A 16,916-nucleotide genomic window follows, 5' to 3' on the forward strand; every position below is an offset into this window, starting at 1 on the left:
CTGCTCAGGTCCCTTCCAACCCTACCAACTATGAAACTAGGTGATATGGATAGCCAAATTGTTTTTTAAAAAGAGAGAGACAATTTTGTAAAGTATTCAAAGAATAGGCCAAAGAACTTTATGAATGTTTGCAAAGGCCAGATAGAAGTAAATTTTGAATAAATGACTTATCCAAAGTCTTACCTCATTTCACAGAAATATATACTCTTATAAAACTTACTATTTTATGAATGTTCACACACTATACACCCTGTTTTGCCAAGTGGAAACTGAAGAAATCAGTCATTAGTCACTTTTTAACATTTTGAGGTGAAATCAATCCCTTTTTCATCTCAGTCTTCACAGGCAAGGTCAACTCCCAGACTTCTGTACCTGGCAGCACAGTTTGGGGAGGAAGTAAGCAGCCAACAGGGGCAAAAGAAGAGAGACCTAGACAGACTGGAGTATTAGACCCCCCAAAAAATCTCATGATGTTCAATAAGACAAGTGCAAAGTCCTGCAGCTAGGATAGAACAATCCCATGTACCACTACAGGTTGGGGACTGACTGACTAAGCATCATCTCTGCAGAAAAGGACCTGTGGGTTACAATGGACAGTAAGCTGAATATGAGCTAACAGCGTGCTCTAGTTGCCAAGGGTAATGGCATACTGGGCTGCATTGGTAGAAGCGTTGCCAGCAGATTGAAGGAAGTGATTTTTTCCCCTCTATTTGACACTGGTGTAGCCACATCTAGGGTACTATGGCCAGTTTTGGCCCCCACCCACTACAAAGGATGTGGACAAATTGGAGAGTCCAGCAGAGGGCAGCAAAACTGGTTAGGGAGTTGGAGTACACTTACTTATGAGGAGAGGCTGAGGGAACTGGGCTTATTTATTCTAGAGAAGAGAAGACAGAGAGAGAACTTAATAGCAGCTTTCAACTACCTGAAGGGTGGTTCCAAAGAGGATGGAGCTGGACTGCTCTCAGTGGTGGCAGATAACAGAACAAGGAGCAATGGGCTCAAGTTGCAGCAGGGAAAGTTTAGATTAGGTATTTGGAAAAACTCTCTCTCTAGGAGGGTTGTAAAACATTGGAACATGTTACCCAGAGAGGCTGTGGACTCTCTATCCTTGGAGAATTTTAAGACCCATCTAGACAAAGCCTTGGCTGGGATGACCTAGTTGGAGCAGGCCCTGCTTTGAGCAGGGGGTTGGAATGGATGGATGACCTCTTAAGGTCCCTTCCAACCCTAATTTTCTATGATTCTATGATATCAAATCCATGACCTGTTGAAGTCAATGGAAGTTTTGACATTGATTTCAATGGGGTGAACATTTCACTCAGGGTCATTAGAAGAAGCAAGATAGTGATAGAAGCAAAGAGACAAAGACAGGATGGACAGCTCTCTGAAACAAGGAAACACCTCCAAGTCAAATACATTGTCTGGGAATCCTTGGTCTTGTCTAGCAAAAAAGACCACAAATAGCCCTTCTGTTAAAACTTAATGTATTTGCTTTTGAAATATTTCTCATGCATTCTGAGTCATTTCTTTTTTAGGAAATCTGTCATGTAGCAATATTCTTTGTTTTAGAAAATTTACAAAGGTTTGCAAAGATTGTTAGAGAGACTTAGAACTTCAATCATTTTAAGGTTTTTCCTTCCTCAGTTAATCACTGTTTACTGTTTATCTGAAGGAAATTAAGAAAAGCTTTAAAAATGCCCACAGCCTTAAACCTATCTTTGGCAAACAGTGTGGTAATTACAACTGGCCAATTTCAATCAGATTTCTTTGGCAATTTTTCAGAGGAAGAAGCATGACACAAGTATTCTGCCAGGCCTCATGTGTCTCTGTGAATATTCTGTAAACAAAAGCACTTCAGTATATCCCCAATCAAAGTCATACCAGCTGTTGTTCTTCTAGCCCTTATTCTCTGCAGTAAAAGAGAAGACAAAATCATGCCTCATGGACAGAAAAAAAAAATCACCCACACAGACTAGGAAGGAGGAATATTAATGGATATTTCAAGTAACAGAAATTTGCTTTCAGGAGGGTATTTTGTTACCCCCATAAAGTAGGTCCATGCTGATGATGATGGTGTCATGGAAAATAAAAGCTGTACAGCTTGGGCTTTCATTCCCCTCCAACATAGATAGTGTTTCCAGATTTGTGTAAAGTTCACTGTGTTTCAGAGAACAACAGAAAGACACATTTACTCTGCAGTAGCTCATGAAAACTTTCTATGAGATAGGAAATGTATTCATGTTGAAAATATTGAGTCACTAAGCCTTCAGACTGCATTCCAAAAGTCTACCAGAAACATTTCAATCAAGAGTGCGAGTATGTGACAGCCAGGCCATTTCGGCTAAAAAGGCATTGTGTAGAATTATGTTGGCGAATCTAGTGCCCTCTAAATGACCTCATATTATGGCCATGGTATTAAGTCATGGAGAAACCTGTAAGTAAGATGAATATTTTTTTTCCTAAAAAAAAAAGGAAAGAAAGAAAAGAAAAAAAGGAAAGGAAAAACTCTTGAGTTCCCAGTAAGAATGCTAAATTACTCCCTCTCCCAATGGAATGCTTCACTTTCATTTCCAAGTAGCAGTAAGCCTATTGACCTCCATGGTGTTATCCTTTTCACTGCTCATGCAGTACTTTCTTTAATCTCTCGGATCAAAGATTGGTCAATAAAAATCATCTCTGCTTTTGTGGGGAGCAAACAAACTGCACCGAGTCCTATGATAATTGTAAATCTTCACTAAAATCCTTGAGAAAGAAAGCCCCATATGTTAACATTAACTTTGCAACTGGAAGTGTTTGTATTCTCTTCTGTTCTAAACTAAACATTCATAATATTTCTGTTTTGAATTGTAACTATATTACTATTATTTTACATGGTTTCATCTTCAGCTCGCTTTTTAGTTTCGTAATTTTAGGCCTTCAAACTCTGTAGCTAAATGCACTCAGTTATACCAATTGATTAGAATTACAGTATAGTATAACTCCTCATTATAGAGATGCCCCAGGGCCCACTGCAAAGGTTAGCATATTGGGCAGTCTTTTAATAACAGCAACTGTGTTTGTCAAGACAGTGCTCTACTCTGCTTTTGGTGTCAAAACAGTAAGGCCTGATCCAAAGTCTACTGACACAGTGGGCTTAGGATCAAGCCATACATGCTACTTTTAAAAAAAATCCTAAAAGCACTTAACTCTGTAAAAAAAATAAATAAATAAGACAACAAAATGTAATTTGTTCCTTGGATGAAATCAGGTAAAGATGGTATCTTCCTACTATGTGGGATTATAGTCAAAGAGCCATCTTCAATTTCTCTCTCATTGTCACTCCAACTAGGTTGCATCCAAATCCTGCCACTTACTGTTCCACATTCTAACACCAGTTCCTTGCCACCTAAGGCTGCATCCAGATGAGCACAGCTGTGCAGTACGTGACATGTCTGCAGTGTCACATACTGCATGTTCAGCTGTTCTCCATGCTGCAAGGGACCAGGCTCATTGCTACAGGAAGCTCCCAGGACCCCAGGTAAGGCTCCCGGGGCGAGCCCAGTGCTGGCCCCAGCTCCTCTACCTCACCTGGGGTAACTTGCTGCATGCCAGAGCATATGTGGTAAGGGTGCCCCTGGGAACAATTAGCTGTTGCACAAGGTGCCATCACTACTTGTCCCCAGGGAGCCAAATGTTCATGCTCATCTGGATGCAGCCTAAATGGCAAAAACTGTCTGCTATCATCTTTTACCTTTATTACTGCAGCTTTCTTCTCTCTGGTCTCCTTTGCCTTCCTATCACCCTCAAAACTATTCCCCTTGCCCCCGATCATATAAAATGCAGTCATTACCAATATAATCTTGGCCTGCTGATCAGAATAACGTGTCCTACATTGAATGATTCCATTGCCTCCAGCTTCCTCACTATATTAAGTTTAAACTTTGTTTTGACCTATAAAGCCAAATTCAACCATCTCTATACACCAGTAACACCAGTAATCTTTACACATGCTCCAGGGGTAGAAGGGGGGTGCTTCATGTGAAGCAGCTCCAAGAGCTACTCTAATTAAAATCCCCACAGTGCCTCATATATTCAGTATCCCACACTTCAAAAATGGCAGTGGAGGCATTTTAACTAAAGCTCATTCAATGAGCTTTACTTAAAGCACCCCCATCACAATTTTGAAGGACAGAGATGATGAATACATGAGATGCAGAGGCTGCTGGAGCACACTAATTAACATGCTGCAGCAGACTCTATTAATCAAGTCTGCTCTAATGCGCTGTAATTACAGCACATCAGAGCAGCATCCCCTCATGCCTACAGGCACCCATAATGTCTTCAAAGCTGGTATGAATAGCCACTACCTACCTTCTCATTCAAACCTCTGTTTAAAACACAAAAGGTATCACATCATAAGTGAAAAAGGAAAGGACAATAGGCATTTCTACAAAAATATGTATCTTGGGGGAATTCATAAAATAAAGACTGCAACATGCAGTAGGTGGGTCTTCCCCTCATGCAGAAGACTCCATCCAAGTTCCATCAGGATGAATCAAGCCCTAACTACATTGTCTTATTGTGCCAACCTCTGTCTTCGCTTAATAGGGCCTCTCTATTGTTTGGTTATAATTTTATCCCATTTCTTCTGTTACATCTGAAATTAGCTTGGAAGTTCAACAGGATAGGGGGTCTGTTTTCTAACATGCCCTGTGATGCACCTGACACACTTTTGGGCACTATAAAATAATAAATAAGAATAAAATATGATGTCCATTCTCTGCTCATAAATACTGAAATATAATTATTTTCTCACACATTTATATTGCAAGGTTAATGGGTATTTTGCTAGTGTAGTCATTTTCAAAACAGAACTTGGCTTCAAACTCCAAGTTTGTTCCATCAAGATGCAGCCATTGAGGGGACCTTTAGTGTCTATAGGTCAGACCTCTATATTAAAGATCAGCAGATATGAAAACTACAAATTAGGTTTGGCCCTCATGTTCCAGGGAAGACAGAAATGTTGTCCTTAGGTAAGCAAAGCTTGGGTCACCATCATTTAGTCATCATCAAAAACACAACTAAAATCTAGGGATCAATCATTCATACCTCTCACAAAACAGATGACATTATTTTAAATGTTGGGGATGTGTGGCATTCATGATCGGGCCCATAATTTGGAACGTTTTCTGATTCTAAGCATTTTTTTTAACCTTGTCATTTTGCTATTGAGAAAATAAATGAGAAAATTTTTAAAGATATAGGAAGTCCCTATTTTTTTTCTTCAGGTAAAAAAAAGTTTTGATAGCCAAAAAGGAGCTCTTGTCTATCAGACATTTTTTCTACAGCCGAACACATCTCCACTGACAGTATTAGTGATGCTAGTGCACAAACCTAGAAGCTAACAAAAGGCAGCAGAGCTGTTTGTTACAGAGCAAACGCAATAGGATGAGAAAATCAAGAGTGAAAGAAAAACTTAAATTTCAAGAGTCAATTCCAACTATTGGAGAGTTGGAAAAATATATTAAAACTAGTAAATCTTTTTATCAATGGCTTCAGAGAACTTTATTTACAGCTATGGTATTATAAAAGCCCTGCAAAAAACATTTTTACATTTACACTGCTTAAAGGTACTTTATCATGGCATTATAGGTATAATACAAAAATGCCATAATCGTACCCTGCGTGTATATAAATATATAGTGTTATCAATTTTGAGTTTGTATGTATATATATATATATGTGTATACACACACACACACACACACACACACACACGTAGGATCCAGTATATATTATTGCCCATCTTTCAACTTCTTTTTAAAACATTGCAACATGTATTTTTCCCCCCATAAATGATAGCAACTCATTTAAAGTATCACGGTTTATTCTTCTTTTTTTTTTAAAAAAAGCACTCAGATACTAAAAAATGGAATACTTCATATAGAAAATAGGTTGCTATTCTCTAAAATTGCCTCTAATGTTAGCAGAATATTAATAAAATCCATAAACCATTAGAACATTATAGCTGCTTTGTTCTGAATTACATAGACCTTTTATGTTTATTCCTCAGTGAAAATGCATAAAAAAAGAAATCCTCTCTAATTGTGCTCTCTGAAGATAGCTGGTAAAATCATTTCTAGCAGCAATAAATCAATTGTAGTATTAAAATGACCTGCCAGGTGCATCTTCTGGGTATCAGACTAATTAAGGGAATGTATTAATTGCAACTATTCATCAACACCACCAACGTTGTTAGGTAACCCTTACAATGAATCTTTTTACCATATTATCCAGCAATAAAACTATAGTTTGACCAAAGGTAAGGTGTAGGGAGAGAAAGAATTTTAAACATAAGAAAATATGGCTTATTTCTATATTTCAAATGGGTCCAACTTGATTACTTTTAAGTCAATTAAAGATAGCATTAGGTAATTATTTTGCATATATTTACATATAAATTCAGTATATAAAATATATCAGTCTCTCTCTAAATAGAAAAAAAAATGCAGTTTCAATACTTAGCTTTAGAGGATGCCATTATTATTTTATTCCTTTTTCCACATTAAGCAGCTGCTGTAGTAGCTGGCTCTATCTTCACATTTTTTTCAGCTTTGAGTCAATTGTAACTGTTATGGTAATTAACAAAAAAAGATTGAAGTTACTACTTTTAAACAGAGCATGTGTTTAAAACTGGTCTCTAACAACTGTCATTACAGCTACGATACACCCCTCCTACCCATATAACTCAGAAAACGTAGAAAATGAGGAGTGTTACAATTCCAAAGTTTATTCCACCATGGTAAGACCAGGGATGCAAAAATACATGTTAAATGAATGGTCAGATCTGTGGTACCCTAACCTGAGGGGAGCTAATCTGATGGGTGTCCTACGTCTTAGTTGGCTTTCTAACTCATTGATCAATTATAGAGTTATCCTGTCGCACCAATTTATCATAAAGAAGCCATGCTGCCCCCTACTAAGGCAACTGACACTTTTTAGTATGCCTTCCTAGCATCTTCACAGTGGCTTTTTTTAGTACACTTTTATAAGAATAAAATTCTTGAGCTGTAAAAACTGTCCTGGTTTTTGCTGTGTTGTGGGCTTTTTTTTTTTTTGGTAACAAAAACAAAAAAAGAATCATTTCTTAAAACTTTTGATCCATTGCTGTTTCACAGTAGTGCTTCAATCACTTGTGTACTGGATTGTAACACAATGTTATCTGGTTCAAAAAAAACCCTGCATGTGTAGAGTTGGAGTAAACTTCCCACCATGCTGGTTTCTTCTTTAGGAATTGTGTCAATTTAAAAGATATTCTGAGAAGTGGAATAGCATATGGAGACAGGCTGACAGAGAAGAGAGGATATGCAGGTCAGAGATAAAGATAGCAAAATATACAGAGCATAGTAAAAATATAACCCTGAATACAAAAGATATGAGGACAAAATTTGGCCCACTGTATTGAAGTTCACATTCCTTTCTCTGAATATGTTGAAAACACTCATATCTAGGAGGCTGGTTCTTGTTGACCCATTCTCTATCTACATCTCTTAGGTATTTCTAAGGCACCTGTCACCTTGGTATCTAAGCACTGAACATAGTTACAATTTAACTATGTCTCTCTCATTGCCATCCCCATGACAATCATCATCATAGTCTCCCAGCTATTCTCTGCCTCAGCTGAACTAAAAGAAGATACAATAACATCTTTAGGTATATAGCAGATTATCATGGTACTGGCAGCCTAGCAGTCTTGAGGAAAATTTACCTACTATATAAATTCCAGAAGATTCCCATCATCCTCATTTATGGGAATCCGACAACCAGTTTTCTCCTAGGCCAGGTATAGACATTACACTTTAACCAGTATAAGTAATCAGAAATTGGTCTATACCTGTCACAGAACAGAAGTTCGGCACACACAGACTGGTTTAAAGTGACAGAACGGGGTCTAAGATATGCCACTCGCACCGCCAACAAAGAGCAAATGTATGTTCTGCTCGCTACTGAGCTAAACTATACCACTTACACAAAACTGTGTAATTTAGATCAATTCTGTCTTGGGCTTCTTGAATGTCTGTAGCTAGCCCTAGTTCTCAGCCATTTTCATTAGTCTTTGATTCACAGTCTGCAGGTTCTTCATTTCCTCCCTTAGTACTCCCAAAATAATAGTCTCTGGCTTCCATTCTGCAACAGATTTTCGCAGTGCTGTAGCCCATATGTTTGCATAGAAAGCACCTGAGCATTGCTTTTAGATGTAAAGTATGGAAGATCCAAGGGAGGAGAAATGTTATCATTTCCTTCCAAGTAGGTGTTTTTCAGTATAGTTGATGAGATGAGGATAAAAGGCTAATGTGTAAAAGCATGGCCTGTAGCTTATATTAATATTACCCAGTAGATCCTATGAACCCCTGTCATGAACCATAATCTTAGTGTATTAGATACTTTACAAAAGGAGAAAAATAAGAGGATCCCTGCTCCAAAGAGCTTCCAATATAAGGAAGGAAAATTTAAAGAACACGCCCTTATTTTGAACAGTTGCCCTTATGACTTTCTTCCACATAGGTTGGCACTGAACTAAGAAAGCTGGGTTTTACTTCATATTTTGGGTTATTTTAGTACAAATCAGTGCACGGACACTTACAATTTTCAATAAGAATACTTAGTTTTACTTCATTCTGTCAACGTATCCTTGAAATCATCAGGTAAATTAAGCTGGGAAGTTCCAGAAATGTGAATGATGAGCTGAAAATGTCCAGCTGCCAGCTCCCCCAGAAGTCTTTTAGCCTGAGTTCCTGCCTGGCACCAAATAAAGAGAGAACTAGTCACTCAGACAGACAGGACTTAAACTATTCAGTGCCCAAAGTCAGGTACAGCAGAGACAGTTGATCAAGTTTCCTTTCTCACATAGCTCTGCAAAGGCACCTCAGTTCTCACCTCCAATACCCTTGCTACTGCAGTTTTGAATGTCTCTTGGACCCTTGCTGCTGAATTGTCAAATTATGTAGGTTTAAGTAAAGAAATAGGCATATACCAAGACCACCCAACAAATTTTTATTTATGATGTGAAATAAAAATTCACCACCATTTTTTTCAAATATGGTGTTTTTAAATATCATATGTTAGTTGGGATCAGCCCCAGTGATTTAGGAGACAACTATCTGTCTCGAGTTTGCATCAATCTATTTGAAGGGACACTCTCAATTATTTTTGGTATTCAAACTGTTAGAAAGGAGTTCACAAGTAAGATATCGTTCCTGTCTTTCCCCTCTCTACCCAGGCTGCTTTTTGATCTTCCCTTTGTCCTCGATCCTTCCCTTATCCCTTTCACCTCTCTTGCTCACTCTCACTCTGTCCCCTTGATCCGTCAGACACAGCCAAGCTATCTGATACCTACACCTTAAAGTAATTTTGGACAGAAGCAAAATGCCCTAGAATCCTTAGTAATCCTTCTCAGATCCATGCACTGAGCTCTGGTTTGGCTCTTACACAGCCAACAAACAGTCTTTAGCCAACCAGCCTGGAAATTGAAAACCTGTTTCTGTAACAGTGGAAGGACAACAAGTCCTGAAACTAAATCAGTCTGCTAGGAAAGACAAAAGTCTTTTCAGTGTTGAAATTAAGATAATGCAAGAACATCTAAACAGAGAGGGGAAACTCACCGACTACAGGCCAAAGAGAAATGTAGACTGTAAATTCTTTGGGACAGGGATTTTTTTTGTTTTGTTTGGTGCCTAATTTATTGGGGTTCTGGTTCCAGATTACAGCTCCTAAATACTGTGACAATATAAATAAAAAACTTAAAATATAAGCACACATACAAATGTGCTAACAGGAACACACAATTTCTGAACTAACATGTCCAAAGGCTTAAAATACGCAACTCAGTTCCTATCATTAGATATTGGCATAAATGAAGAATTTTGAAATTATACAGTAGGATTCGACTGTATTTTTAACTATCTATTTTCAAAATAACTAAGATAAAGGAGAAAACATGACCAATAAATATGAGTAGTTTCCTCTTTGTAAACCCTTTAATCATTCTAAATCAGGGGATCTCAATTCTCCAACGTGACTAAGGATGGATCTATTACAGCAATTTCAAAAGGCACTTGTACAATCAGTGGCTCATTACATATCCACATATATTATGCATCATAAAAGGTGCATGAAAGGATAGTGATCCTTAAAATGATGCTCCATGAAGAAAGAGCTTTAAGAAACTTGGGAATATATGGATGAGAATCCAAAGTATCCTTAATGCTCTTTCTACCCTGATAAGGTCCTGGTATCCGAATATCCGTGAATTTACTCTGAAAAAGGTGAATAAAAGTACTGATATAAGTATGAATGATATATGGTAGATAAGTGGACAAATATAAAAGAGAATAAATGAAAGAAAATGAGGGTGGGAGAAGTGAAAGACAGGAAGCATAAGGACTCAGCATGAGCTGGAAGATGAAGGTACTACTTTCATTGGGAGTAGCTCTAAGGATTATCTTTGGAATGGATTCAACCAAACCAGATTACACTAGTACATAGTGTACTAGTGTTTCAGGTCCCAGCCAAACTGGACTTAACTAAATTCAAAAAATTGAATAAAGAAAACAGATAGGAATCATGTTCAGGAACTGGGCTAAATTAGTAAGCTTCTTTCACTATGGGTATGAACCTGCTAACCAAAAGAAACCAAGCTTTTTCTCTAACTTGGCTTTATTCACTTTATAATCGGAAGCTCAGTTATGTTGAAAAAGGTGAGCAGGCCTTGAAGGAGATCTCATCCTACCATATCTACATACCTCAGAAGTGGCATTAATTTTGAACTGTCTTTCTAACTGCTATCCTGCCAAGTCTCATTTCTTTGTGGCCCCAAACATTCACTGATAGAATGTGAAGTATGCTTAGGAACCTTACATCAGCTCCCTAAATACATCCCTCTCTGTGTTGAAGAGTGTTTTTGAGCAGATTATTCCAGGAAAACTGATGGTTTGAGATTCTTTTTGTTAACATCCTTGTTACATGATACTCACTGCACGTGGCTACACATGCATTTACACCAGTTTAAATTTACTGTGCGGTAACTTACTGCGCAGCAAGCGGGAACAGGCCAGTTTCTACATGTACAGGCATTAAAGCATATTAACACTGTGTATGGACTGACTTGGGACTAAAGTTAGTCCCAAGTCAGTCCACACACATAGTGCTATTGCACAGTAAGGCATCTACATGTGCATTACTGTGCAGTAACTAAGTGGGCATAAATTTGATACCTGCATAATGCAGGTATCAAATTTACGCTCAAGTCAGTCTTAATCACCATATTTACTGTACAGTATAGGCATGCACGTGTAAGACATACCCTCATACTGTGCAGTCATTTTGGTTACTGCACAGTAAATGCACACGTGTAGATGCGCCTACTAAGTACAATCAAAGTAGGCAAGGTAGTCTTATATCACTAGGCAGAAGAACCCAGCATCACATACTGGTTGTATATAGCCAATCATTGGATCTTGCTGGTAAGAATGTGTTCATAAACAGATTGATCAATGACAAGTAATAATTTCTAATAACAATAGTGATGCAGAAACATTCTTTAAAATCTCTTGAATACTATATTCAACACTGAAACAATGCTCCAGACATAGAAAATATAACTGAATAGCCAAAAACAATCTCTTTCTATTGAGGCTTTTGTCTCCAAAACACACATATAGGATTTTGCAGCTACTGATAAGACTGATTAAACTGATTTCATTTTACAATGTTTACACTTGTAGCACTTGTAAGAGACTTTTGATCCAGACAGACATATCTCTTCATTTAGGGCAGAGCTGCCTAGCCAGCAGCCCACAGGCCTCATGTAGTCCACAAGGGGTTATATTGTGGCCCCCTTGCTCCCACCTGGTTGTTGCTCCACCCATTGCTTCAACTGCAGAAGCAACCTGGGTTTCCAGGCTCTCTATCCCTCCAGCTTCCCCTTCCCCTTCCCCACTGCAGGGGGTGGGGCAGTGCAACATAGTATAGTGCACAGTGCTGGGAAAGCTCACACCACAGGACACTTGAGAGGCATAACGGAGCCCAGGAATGGGGAGCATAGGGTGAAGCAGAGTGCCCATACATGTAGAGGAAGCGGGGGAGGCAGGTATGCAATGCAGTGGAGGCAGGACAGTAACTGAGATGCACTCAGTGCAGGTAGGGGGCAGGGTATGGAGTGCACTGTGGGACCACTGGGACAAGCAGAGCATGTGGTATGTAGCCTTTGGCCCTCGCTGAAGAAACTTCTGCTAGTAAAGCCTATGAGGCATGCAACCTCAGCCAGTTAGAATTTGGACATCCCTAATTCAGGGGAAAGATAATTGCTTTGACATTGTCGTCTTTGCCACTACACTAAAAAGAAAGCAGCCTTCCCACTGATGTACATAAATGTTGCACCACTTTGTATTTACAGTTTTCAGTTGAACCAGTTATGGTCTTGTGAATAATCAATGGAACAGGGCAGATCCTTAGAACGACGAATTTGATTCTACCAGGCTATACTTAAATCTAACCTGCAACCTAATCTATTCTTTTGCTACGGTGGGGTGAAGCCATCCCACCCTTCATCATTGAATATGTCAGCCTGTGTTAAATATTACTTGTACCTAGCAAACTAGGAAAAATACTTTATTAGGCAAACCTATTTTACACCAGCACAGGAAAATGGGATCTGCTTGTCATTAAGTAATGAATATTTTTCTCAGGTGCACCATGAGCTATCCACGTAGGACAGATAACAACGATGATATACATGAAACTTGTGATATACAGTAGACTGAAACACAAGGGTCTCTAGCAGCAGCATCCTCTAGCATTTTATACTGCTCAAGGTTGCATAGGTTGGGGATGGGTAATCAGCCCTGCACTCAATGTGAGAATTAGCCCTTCTCAAGCACTGCTATTTAACATTCAGTGCCTCTCTTAAGAAACCTAAATAAAATCTTTAGTTAAGCATAGTTAAGACGGTTAGGACCTCATTTAGCAAAACAGCCATCTGTCTTCCATGGCACACACCGCTATGAAAAACAATTGTTCAGGATTTCTGTAGCCTTGCCCAGCACAGAAGCCAGGCTGATTTTTGCTGAATCAGGGTCTTAGTTTAAAATGATACTGATTTTTCTTTTTACACTTCAGATTCTCTGTTTTCATGGGTTTTAAGGAAAATATGTTTTGTTTATTGATTCAGAAATTACTTAAATGGTAGAATCTCTGACAGTTCATAAACGCAAAGCAGACATCAACTTTTGTCAGAAATCTCCAGTGGAATTACTTTGGCTAAAGTCTTTTGTCTCTGTCTGAATAGCTGTTGGTAAGCTGACTTCAAAACACAATTGGAAATGTAAATGCAAAATTTCCATACATTAAATGGAGAATTATATGCTAATTATTTTTAGATTAGTGCTGGTTGCTATCCATTATACTAGAAAATATTTATTGCATTGCACTAGAAATTTTAAGTTTTCACTGTAGGCTAGAGAAAATCTATTGCAAAAGATATCATACAAATCTACTCATAATTTCTGTTTTTCATTTTAAAATGGACATTGTAATAATCATGTCAGACACTCAGGAGTTTCTGTATTAATAAAAATGCAGACCACCATCATACTGAAAGCTTACAATCTATAGAAGCTGAGAAAACATGGTCTTTTTTGTCTTATTAAATCATATTACCTTACTTGTGTTTCTTCCAAATTCCTATATTGCTATTTGTTCTAATTTCTTACAATAAAATTCATTTGTATCACGCAAGCTATGCAATTAATACTTTGCTAAAGGAAATCTTAACAAAAACATTGTAAAATTTAACTTTTACCAAGTATTTGTTCCTATTATCAAAATTAAAATTACTAAGATGCACATTACATATTTTAACCTAATTGAATTTAATATTACTTCAACACCTTTTTGTTGAAACTCTATTCATATTAGAAAAATGACCAGTCTATTTATTTTCTATATAGAGCTAACACTAAAGATACAGTTGGATCTTTGTATAAACTTTATATATTCACATACCCATATAGATTTATACAGCTGTATAACTAAACATCGATATTTTATCCCTGTGTCCTTCTCACCCTTATATTCCTAAATAGTCCTAATGCTCAAGAACCTCACATTTTATCTGTTGCTGGTGCCTCAATAATTATGATGGAACTAGGAAGGAAATGATACATTCCTTGGATGATTAAATCAGCCTAAACATTCTACACTCATGATTCATAGTGGCATGAATGAAGACACCATATTCTTAGCCTTATATCTGTCCTGCTAATTTTCCTTAGCTTCATTATTTTTTTTGCCTGGTATCTTTGACCCCTCTTTTGCTCCCCCCCATCATCTGTCTCTCTCTTTTTTCTTCTAATTAGGCCACTTCTTTTTTTCTGTCCTTCTTGCTCCAGGTATACTTGCTACTTCTGTCCCTGCTCTCACCTCTTTTCCACATTATCTTTTTCTAAGCACAATACCAATGCCATTTTTTTCCTTCTGATTTGTGAAAGTCTTTCTTTCCTCTGTCCCTGCCCAGGCTTCCTACCCCCTGCCTAAGCTTTTCCTTTCTCCTCTATTATCAGGTATGGTCTCTGTTATATTTCTAGCCCTTAAAGTTCACAGAGCCTGTGGGAAAAGAAAGCTACAGCTGTGGTAAAACAACATAGGTTTGTCCAAAACCACTGCTGGTAATTCAAATCCAGTTAGCAGCCTAGTAGCATAATTGCCCTAATTTCAGGAAATGCAAAAATTGAGAAAAATCCTTTGGGAGATGCACTTACAGAAACCTTTTTGCTGGGAGTTTTGAAAACCAAACAAAGACAAACAGCACACAATATGGGTGCTTTGTACATGAGTTTGACAGTAACTAAAGCTAAATCAAAGTGGTCAGATTCTCAGCTGATGCAAATGCGTATATATCCACTGACCCCCGGGGAGCCACACTGACCTCTACTAAGTATCTGGTTCTCTTCCATACATTTGGAATGCACCATCCACGTCAAAACAATTGAACATACATGCCAACTTATCTTGAAACTGTTTCAATATGAAGGAACATTTCATTTTATTATGTTGTTTCCCAGTGCTAAAGGACAGGCAAAGAGTTGAAGGGAACAGGGGGTGCTGATTAGTTGACAGTCAGGTGCAGAGAAAAGGCTAGAGCTAGAGGGAACCCATAGAACACCTAGTAATACTAGTTTGGTTCCTCGCTGTATCCATCTCTTTGTTCTCAAACTAAATAATTCTAAGGACCTGATGAATATCACCAACATTTAGTATTATTGCCTTTATCCTTTGTAAAAAGAGAGAGACTTCCTTACATTTGCTGCTGTACATATCAAGCATTCTTTCTTTACCCAGGCTCTTATAACAGTTTCTATTAGTATAATATCCAAGTGGATTGCAACATCTTAGATCAGAATTGCTTTAATTTCAATTGAATTTTATTTTAGATTCCTAGAGAAAACTAAATATATATGGAATGATATTGGGTCATTTGATTATGAATAAAGTAAGCTTTAGTTTTCATCTGTATTTTTCAGTGAGCTAAATCCTATCTTCTGTCCTGAGGCAAAACAGCCACTGGGGCAGTTTTGTCAGATCAGTAGCTTCACAATAGAATGTCTTCTCTCTCTCTCTCTCTCTCTCTTTTCATGACTGTGCATGGACATCTACAACAAGAACTGAAAATCTGGATGTGTTCAAATATAAATAATATGATTTTCAGAAATACTAAGCATTGAAACAAATCCTGCTGACTTAATTTGAATCTGCAGGTTCCTCAAAGCCAAAACAGCTCTGACTTAGGTAGACAAATATGTGGTTAGATACCTAAATATAGGTACCAATGTTTGGAATTGACACAAATCAATGTATTTCAGCTATCTATAGAAATGGGGGAGGGGCAATCAAATTATATGTTAATGATAGCACAGAGAAAATTAATATTTACATAAATCACCATATTTAATTTAGTGCCCAGCTCTTCTGCTTTTTGTCACAATCAGTAGAATTTTGCTTGATGTGTAGTTCCATTAACTTGCAAAGAATTAACTGTGGGATAAGTGAGAAATGACAGAATCTTGCCCTTAATAAAAGCATGGCATGTGTCATTATGGGCTAAAACAAAAAACAAGGTATTTTTAGCACAGCCAACTGCAAATGTTCTATCAAAGACAGAGACCCCAGCACAGAAGAGTATGATTCTGATATTACTTGAACTAAAATACTCTGGACTAAATTCTGTATTGACTCATATCCCATGCAATTCATAAATCAGGACAGAATTTTAACTAATATATTTTCATAGTATATTTTAAATAGTTCTAGCCTCCCTCACTTGTTAGGAGCTGTGAGCCTAAGCTCTGAATGAAAAAATTATAGTCCATTCTCTCCACATATATATTTTATAGAATCACTTTAAGACAAATACTGCTGCGATAAGAGGAAAAAAAAGCATTAAGTGCTAGCATTTCAAGAAGAGTATTTTGTCCTCCAAAGTTCTGCAGAAATTACACTATGCCAGTGATATTTAATTGTAACATAAAAATTAAACACCATTTACTTGATATAAAATTGGGATAGTATGTAAATTAAGTAAGTTTCAATTCATGTCTTCTTACTCACATCTGTTGGCAGTTTAAATAGTTTTAGTGTCATTAATTGTTATAAAAGTGCAAGATTTGCTGTATGCTTGCCACTTAGGACCAAAGGCACAAAAGTCTAATTGAACTAAGTAATTAGTAATTTGTCATTTCCTATTGTCAGCAATTACTTTCCATTAGAAATCCTCACTGAAAATTCTAATTTGAAGTGAGGTTTGCGTTTTATTGCTGTCCATCCAAATTAGTTTAAAATTGACAGCTACATTTTCATTTAAAAATTTAAAGATATTAAAT

The sequence above is a fragment of the Gavialis gangeticus genome, unplaced genomic scaffold (genome assembly GCF_001723915.1).
Source record: "Gavialis gangeticus isolate Ggan-Ray unplaced genomic scaffold, GavGan_comp1, whole genome shotgun sequence".
NCBI lineage: Eukaryota > Metazoa > Chordata > Crocodylia > Gavialidae > Gavialis > Gavialis gangeticus.